The sequence below is a fragment of the Papaver somniferum genome, chromosome 1 (assembly GCF_003573695.1).
Source record: "Papaver somniferum cultivar HN1 chromosome 1, ASM357369v1, whole genome shotgun sequence".
NCBI lineage: Eukaryota > Viridiplantae > Streptophyta > Magnoliopsida > Ranunculales > Papaveraceae > Papaver > Papaver somniferum.
The window spans coordinates 108,679,573-108,689,438 of NC_039358.1; positions in this window are offsets into that span (position 1 = coordinate 108,679,573).

A 9,866-nucleotide genomic window follows, 5' to 3' on the forward strand; every position below is an offset into this window, starting at 1 on the left:
AAGATATTCCCTTCAATGGAATTTGCATAGTAACCTCCCCTTTAGGCTTGTTCAGTACCATTAAAACCATATATCTTATATGTTGATGGTATAAGATCATCATCTCTTCCACCCATGGTTTTATAAGTATGATAAAATAAGATGTTCACAGAGCTTCCAGTATCGACTAGATTCTATTGATTGCCCATGAATCTTCAGCTTCATCATCCTCATCTTCTTTTGGTTTTGGATTAATTCTAATTTTATTACCAATGGATTGTCATGCATCTCTTCTCCTTCGGGAATTCTTCTGCGGTAAAGAAATTATCTGTTTCTGCCATTCCTCTAGTTGCGAAATTTTCGCAATATTCATAATTTCTTTCCATTATTATCTCTTGCGAACACTCTTAAAACATTATCATGAAAATCTTCAATTGTCTTATATGAATGTACGATAGAGTGACAAATAGATTTTTTGCTTTTGCACCACTTCTATGAAGAATGTTTCTTTCTTTTTCATTGTATTCACTTTGTGATGTTCTGGTGGTGGTGGTAATGGTTGAGGTTGTGGATGCCCTACCAGAAAGTCGTTTAATTTCCTTGATCTATCATTCTCAAAATAATCTCTTTATATTTCTGCAATCGTTTGTGGTATGTCCATGAAAATGATGATAAGAACAAAATTCATGACTTCTGTGATTTGGAGGTGGTTCCGTTCCCATGTTCCATGGTGTTGGTATATTTCCATCAAGATTATAGCTTCCCATATCTTCTCCACACTTGCATTTAGAGGTGGCATCTTGATTTCTTCCCATACTACCTTATGACCTCCTTGTCCTCTATTAAAGTTTGGTCTTTGACCTCCATAAGTTTCTTGCGGTTGATCGAGTCTTTGAATCTTGTTATTTCCTCCACGACTGTAGAAATTTCTTTCTCTTTCATACTCTTCTTGATCTCGACTTCCCATAGCTACTACCAATTCTGCTGATTGTTACCTGTCACCTTTTCTTGTTGTACTTGCGAAGTATTCGCCACTGTATTTATTAGCTTGGGTAATAAGCTTGCATTCGCTGTTGTGAGCTGGTATTCGCAACTGGATATGATTCCATTTCATTTTTCTTTCCTCTAAAGCAATGTATTCTTCTTGAAGTTCTCGCAATTCAGTCATTGTAATCGTATTCTTGACTCTGAAAATTTGGACATACAACAGGTTTGTTGCAAACATAGCATTGATAAATGATAATATGAGATATCTCTCATCTACACGGCCAGCCATTTCGCTACACATGTTCTCCATCTTTTAGTCAAGTGTTTCAAACTTTCACCAATCCTTTGTTTTAATCAAACACATCTTCTATACCAGGTCGTGAGGAATTATTACTTATATATGCTCCCAAGAATGTGGTCTGCAAATGATTGAAGGAGGTTATTGTATTCTTTGGTAACCTTCAAACCATTTTAACGCCTCTCCTGTTAAGCTGGATGCGAAATATTTGCACAATACCGCATCATGATTTTCCCATTGTAACATGCACCTCACATAAGCTTTAATGTGTTGAATTGCACAAGTTGTTCCATCGAAAATGCTGGTTAATGCGGGAAATTGCATTTCGGTGGTATTCCTCCTAATTGTACTTCCCTTGTAAATGGAGTTTTCGCAGCTTCTTCTATTGCTTCATCCAATTGTCTTCTACCTACTTCTCCTCTGTTATTTAGCATTCCTCTCATTTCTTCTAATTCTTTCAAGATTTGTTGATTTACTCCTGAATCTTGACCCATTGGTCTCTTTAATTTTGCTTCTCTTCTTCTGCTGCGTTCACGTTATCTTCTCTTGCGAAATTTTGTATCTCTTCTTCATTATCCTCATCTCGTCTTCTTCTGCGATTCTCTTCCTCATCCCTATCTTGAATTCGCAAATGATGATGTCGTTCATTTTCCCCTCCATAATTTTGTTCATTTCTTATCAACTCAATTCGCTGTCTTTCAGCCATTCTCTTCACTCTATCATACTCCTCATTGATTATCATTTTCCGGTTTTGTATACGCCTTCTTTCTCGGTTGTCATGATTGTTCTGGCGAATTGTCTCCTGAAGCTCTTGCTCTTCCATTTCCGCTCTCAACTTTCACGTTCGCAGATTAAACGTGCTTGTTCAGCATTATGTCTTTCAATTTCTTCTTCAATTGTCTGTTGATTTCTTTGATTTTCTCTCACATGTAAAATTCTTCTTCCTCCTCTTGATTTCCTTCGCCATCTTGGTTATTTGTCTCTGAATTTTCCCGTTCTCTTGATTTCCTCCAATTTGCCTATCATCAAAAGTTTCATTTTGTGGAATGTAACGATCATCAATTCTTTCTCTATTTTCGCGATATTCTTCATTAGGATTTGACATTTCTCTTTGAATATTGTTTCCAACATTGATGTGGTGAATTTTGCCTCATTTCTCTTCTAGTCGATCTGGAATATGATTTTGTAATACTTCTCGATCTTCTATTCTGCAATCTGATATTCTCCATCCTTAATTCGTGATTTTGTCTTGTTAAATTTGCACGTTCTTCCCTCTCAGCTCTTCTTTCTTCATGTATTCTTCGTCTCAATGTTTCTAACGCTCCAATTTCTCATCTCCATGAATTATTCCTTCATCTGCTTCTTGATTTCTCTCTTCCTGTCTGTAATTTCTATTTTGTTGTTCTTCTTCTATTTCTTCTGCTGAATTTGATCGCCAAGTGTGTACGCTCACTCTGTCATAATCTGTATTCCTCTCTTGAACTAGTTTTTGTTGAATTGGTGATTGAATTATATTTTCTCTATTATTTATCCTTCTAGTAGATTCTCCCATTTCACTTCTTTCTCTTCCAGCAATTCTTTTGCTTCTTCTAATAGTAGTTGGTTGTTCGGATGTATTTCTTCTTCTAGCCATTTCTTTAATGCTAACAGTGTTTCAAGAAATTATGAAAAATTCTTAATCAATTACTTTAAATTTTCAAAAATCTCAATGTTAATCTTCGATTTTTTCTAGAATAGTCTTCAATCTTCAATCGTCCCTGTTTCTAGCGCCATTATGTAGTTACAGGAAATCCTACAATACACCCCTTGTATGATTTTATCATTGATCAACCTATTTTTAGGTTTACACTCTTAATTTTATTGATTAATTTCTGAATATTCTTACAAAGAAAATAAAGAAATCAAGAATGATCTCTGATCTCAACTTTCTCTCTCCTGTTTACCTATCTCTCATTCAAAAAACATCTCTCCCTCCTTTACAACTCGAATGACTATTTATAAGGAAATACATAGTGGATGACAGCTAATATTTCCTTTACTTTCGGATATGGTTCGCGATATTCTCGCAACCTTATAAATGTTAACTTTGCAAGCTCTCTAGTTTTCGCAAGACTATCACATCTTTCCCATGATATTTGATGACGTTGTTTTCTGAAACTGTTCTGCGACGCTATTGTGCAATTCATTGATAATTTCGCTGAGACACAATTGTTGCGAGAATCTGATCCTACATCATCTGCCATGCGATCTTCTTCTCCGAAGGTGATATTGTTGATCGAATGTTCAGACATCATGGATGCTTCTTCAACTGCTAGGCATGACGGAGTTAGCTGCACGTCTGATGATATTTGGTTGAGTGCAGCGAACGTGTTCGTACGTTGATCCCTTGAGAAGTATAGAAGTTCACATAGATTTTCAATCAAGTGTGTGACTTCTTGATCCACCGTCTTTTCATAGGTGGTGAAGCTGTTGGCTTGAGGGATAGCGTCAGTAGTGTCGAGGGATGAGCGCTCCACAACTTGAGCTCCTAAGATTCTCGCCAGGTCCACCATGCGGTTGAAAAAATTATCGATCGCTCCCTTCAACCGATTTATGTTACTTTCTAAGATCTCTTGCCTTCGTGCCAGTTCGGCTAGTGACGGAATTTCTCCATCGAATGCATTAATAGATAAAAAAAAAGGAGTAGTAAAGTACGAATGACGAATATTACCATAATCATTCGGATGAGCCAGAAAAGCGTCACCATTTGAGATATTCTGACTGGAATTTTTGAGTAACTGAATTGGATCTAAGACCGACCATCTTTGTGAGGAGAATTTATTTTCTTCTTCATCTGTAATTGGACGACTTTGTGTAATATGTGCTTCTTTCAAGGTCTCTCGGATCTCTAACTAAAACAAGGAAGAATGAGGAGAATTTATAGTCAATAACTTAGTAACATGAAAACATTGTGATTTATATAAGTAGGTTAATTGGAAAATTCCCCATCCTTCGAAAACTAGTGAGATTGTTATACTTGTAATGACCTGACCCTCAAATGACGTTGTCCACTTCGGTCATTCGGCAGTGTGGGATTTTTAACGGGTATCGTTAAAATCATCTAGAAATAGCTTCCCAACAGGTCACTTATCTCCATATGACGAATAATCCATGAATGAAGCAAGCCACTGGAATTGCTTATCATAGTTCGGACGATTCAGGATTTGGGAAAGCGATTCGAAACAAAAAATCGAAGTCGTAAACGATTATGGAAGACGAAGAAACTCTTAGCGCAATACAAGCAAAAATGGATCTAATCAGGTAATTTATATATATATATATATATATATATATATATATATATATATATACAGATTACATTGGTTCACTGAATTATTTTTTCAGACAATATCTTTTATGTTAGTGTGCAAGAGAAGATTAGATATACATGATGTACACTATGGTGGAAACAGAGATGTGCTATGGTCTTCGATAAAGCTCAATTTAGACCAACTGAACTTATAGCCTCTTTGAAAAAAATTCATTTTTGATTGTGAATGTGCTATTTTACCACATATTGAATTGCATAATGAGAATCAAATTGTTAACTGGAATTCTCCATCTGCATCTGCATTGAAGTTAAACTTTGATGCTTCTTTTATTAAACCAGAACTGCCAATTGGATTTGGACTAATCTTGCGAAAATGATGTAGGTAACTTCTGCGCATCAAAAGGAGGCAATACAAAGGCGATAGATGAAGAACATGTGGAATCAATAGCATCTCTAATGAATAAGATCTCTCCTTCTTCTATTCTTCCATATTTAATTTCTACTTCAATACATTATCAGCACGACTCTATCGACTGTGCAATTTTTTTATTCGAGATCGGTGATGGATTACTTCTTGAAGATTAATTAGCATGCTTCTGATCTTATTGTTTTCATGTTATGGATGTTTTACCAGATATTTCCCTTTAACAAAATAATTTTCATATTCATAATATATACTAGGGTTCCCATGATGTATTATTATCAAACATAGCGATTTCACCGTTATATTTTCATAAAATTTTAATATGTTAAACCAAATTAGGTGTTAACCACTCTTTAAAATTTCAGAAAAATCAGAATATGACGCAATCTCCAAAACCTAATTTTAATGAGACTATCTAAGTTCAGAAAAATCCTAGTTTATAACTGAGTTGGAGAACCGAATTGTTAAGATTTCCAATCGTTGGATTATGATGTATTTTTTGTATATATATCTTGTCTTTACTAATCTACTGTAAAAAATTCATAAAGATCTCATTATAGAAAGTACTCCAAAGTACGTAATTTTTTCAGCTGTGTCACAAAAACATTGAACAGTCATACTACGTCATATATATCTTTTCATCTAGCCGTTGGAGTACCTTAAATTATTATTATATTTGTCCAAACACTTTGATGAATTTTCAGTAAAGATTTCGTCATTATAGGACGTGGTCGCGATTGTTTTCTTATCACTAAAGTTGGATGATGAAATTTCCAATTTTAGGGCAATTCCTATGGGAATAAACAAACCCATTTTTTTGTTGAGCCAGGTGGATGACCAAAAAGGTTTCTCCACTATGGAACAACAATGAGCGGTTGAACATCAAGCGCACGGGCTAGGGACACACGTCAGCGTGTGTAGGTTAAACGCCGGCGTTAAAACCACAAGCGTCGGCGTTCGAAACATAAACGCGGCGTTGAAACTTCGAGCGCTGGCTTTGAAAAAAAACGCCAGCGAGTAGTTTTTTGAAAATTCAAAATTCGCTTTTTACCTCTATAAATTACCATCGTCTTTAAACAATTCACTCACACCTGTATATGAGGCAAAAAGAGTTGCTGGTTTTTACGGAATTGAGGAAACGACCGTGCGGAGGAAACTCCTTGAACCGAGCGAACTGTTAAACCTCACACAGATGCACTGCAAAAAGGGAGTGCTTTGAATTCGAGAGATCAATCTGTAGGACTCCGGCCTAAACCAAGAAAATGGTCGTATCAGAGTCAATTCAGTCACAAGAGAGGATGGGTCGATCTGTAGGAGGGAAGCTGAGAAATGTGTGAGATCAATGGTGATCGAAGATTGTGGGTGTGTTGTGTATTCTGCCTAAAGGAATAAGATAAGCTATGATTGATTGAATTTGCTATGTTGAGAGTAATTGCTCAGACTTTGAGTTGTTAATCTCGTGTTGTCTGTTTGACGAAAGATTGTCTTCTTTTCAATCATGATTCAGAGACTTATTTATAGTGCTAGAATTGTAAACACCTTGATCCCATGAAGTGTGACAGTTGCTGGAGTCAAAGAGTGGGGAAGTGGAAATCGTGTTAAAACCAGTTGCTCATCGTGTGGAGACTTGGTTGATTTTCTACCCACTACTTTGCTAACTCCTTCAACTGATTGCACGACTTGCTCACATTCTCATCGTGTGTATGAACACACGTGCCGTAGACCGCCGTACCAAAACCCTAGTTAATATCCCCCTATGTGACACGATTGATGACTCGTGATTGTGGAGTCTACAAGGCAGAAGTGTATTTAGTTAGTTGGTTGTTGACTTCGTAGGATGATGAGTCCTCGCATTGTTGAGTCGAACAAATGTTCTGGGACTCATGAATTGAACGTGTCTGTTGAGACATAAGTATAATTGTCGAATAAATGTTGATAGTTAAGGTGAACAAATATTGTTCACTTGATGAATTGTTGAATATTGATAGTTGAACCAATATTCCTTAGTCTTAGCAAATATTGCTCATTTGAACGAATGTTGCTCGTTTGATGAATTATTGGTAACATGACCAAATTAAATATTAACTTAAAATACTGGAACCGAGTATTATAATGTTAATCACAGGATCGACGTAAAATTATTAGTGTTTGAATCTGCTCAGAATTATGTTTTGCATAGCTTCGGATTCGAAACCCTAATTTTGATCAATTGCTGATCAATTGATGATTTATTGAAAATCAACCACGGAGTGAAGGAGGGACCGACTACATGGGATGATGGATCGACCATGTAGCGCCTAGATGCTCGAGTGAACAAAATACCAAAGTCTCTTGAAGACCAGTTGGTGAAAAGATGATTAAATGCTGGTCTAATCATTTATTCAAACAATGTTCGTCTGAACCTTAGGTGATAAAACCTAATAAATTGTGAAGAGATGAAGGACCGACCAAGGGGTCATGAAACCGTCTATGGTTGGTCACGGGATCGACTGACGATCGTTTTATGAAATTCCGAAATTATTTGGAAGAGCTTGAACCTAATATGACCAAATTAAGTCAAATGATGAAAGTATATGGGACCGGCCTCTTGAAAACCAAAGATCCAACCTTGGTCGGTCAAGGTAATATGCTCGTGTCTCCAAAATGCTCACGTCTCAGTCCTGAGAATTTTGATATTTTCTGGTGTGCATTTGAGCAATCATTTGAGAAAATATGAAGAAATCAAGGTTTTTGCTCAAACTGAGGAAACTTCATAAGATGAAGGAAATAATAATAATAAAATGAAGGAATCATGAAATGTGGAACTGGATATGGCCAAGGCATGGCCGGTCAGCCAATAAGCCCGTCCCATGACACTTTTTCCTAATTTTATATTATTTTTCATGATTTTAGGGAAATACCATGAAATCAAGGAGTTTGTTGAAATAAATGAGTTTTCCTTAAAGTGAAGGAGTTTCCATGAGATGAGGGAAACAAATAAAAATAATAATAATTAAATAAGGGTGTGTGGGACCGGCCGACTAGGGCCCGGTCCCGTGAGTTTTCCCTAAAACACCATAAAACTGAGGAGTTTCCTTGAAACGAAGGAATTTTGTTCAAATAAGGGAATTTTCATGAGATCAAGGAAAATAATAAAAATATGATAAAATATAAAATTGGGCGTGGGACTGGCCACGACCCGACCGGCCGGCTGGTGGGCCCAGTCCCCCAGCGCCTTGATTAATATTTTATTATTTATTATTTTCTTCCTATTTTGCATAGGTTCATTGTTCCTTCGTATTTTGGAATGCTCGTTCGTGCATTCAGGTGCTCGTTAGTGCATTATTGCTGAGTACACTTGCACCATTTTAGTCGGGGCTTACTCGATAGTGGCTCAGAAGCCCGTACGTTGAATATTTATTACTAACCTATGGAATTCTGCTGGAAAAACCATGAATTGAAGTAACGAAATATTATGAATAATGTAGAATATTTTCCAGGAATTCAGTTAATGAATCTGATAATTTAGGAATAATTAATTGATGGCTCTATACTAGTACGATCGTCTAGGAGCATTAATTATTCAGGAATTGAGTGATATGAGCTTGTTGAAGCATCATACTTCTTCTATATAGTCAGGGAAAACATTGTTACATCATGAAGACGTTATTGCTCTATATTAGCAGGCAAGCTGTCTAGGAGCCATCTAATCTTGCGGTTCCATATAGAATAACTTACTGAAATTGCTCAGTATTCATGAGATATGTCGTTTCCTCAGCTGAGAGACTACACATCTACAAATACTCTGAGAGACAATATTCTCAATCAGATATTCTTGTGGCATGAGCTTTCATGCTTCGATAAGAGACATGAGCCTCAATACTCATCTGATTGCTGGATCAGGAGCATGTATAATTATGGTTTTACGATTTTAGCCCTTGTCGAAAATCCACCATCTTCAACACCAAAATTCACTTCTCTTGAATTTTCTCTTCTTAAATCTATTTCAATTTTTTAGTTTATTGTTGGTGAAATAGCTGAAAAGGTGTTCACACTTTTTTGCGATGCAAAACTTAAAGCTGTTGTTTCTAAGATATGTGGGAGTTTTAAAAAGATTGAAAATTGTAAGAGGGAAGTGCAAGTTTTTGAAGTTGCTCCAAGAAAATGTTTCGCTAAAAGGAAAAGAAGAGTTTCAGTTTTGAAAGTTAACAACAAAAATCCAAAAACAAAGGCGAAACTGTCAAAGAGCGTTAAATGGAGGATACGTCAAATGAAGATAAACAGGAGGCTAAAGCTTGTACTTGATTTTTATTGAAGTTGTTTAACACTTTTTATTATTGTCTAAGTTTATATCTTGTAAAAGAACTGGCAGTAATATCAATGAATGAGAATATTTAGATTTTAAAATAGATTTCCACTTCAGATTAAGCGAAATTTATTCAATTTAAACTTGCAAATAACATCAAATTACATTTTAATAAACCACAACAAAAACATCAAACTACATCAAATCCAGGGACATTCTCTCTGTAGAGTTCATAGCATTCAAAATGCTTAAACTCTCTTCCGGTTTCTTCAGTAAACTTGGTCTGAGCGATGGTTTCTGTAAAACAGATAAACAACAAGTTCAGATATTTATGATGCGGTTGATCAGTGAGGACAAAGGTAAGATACTCACCAGTTATTCGTTGGATAATCCAGAATTGTTATGGTGAACCATCCACAAAACTTCTGTATAATGTTTGACTTCCTTAGTTTTAGGCTCTTACTGTTTCTTATGGTTTCGTTCCGCGATGCAACAAAATGTCCCAATACTCTTTCCCAGAAATAGTCAATGTTCATTGGTATCATCATACGATGTAACCAAGATCAAACAAGAGTAACATCTT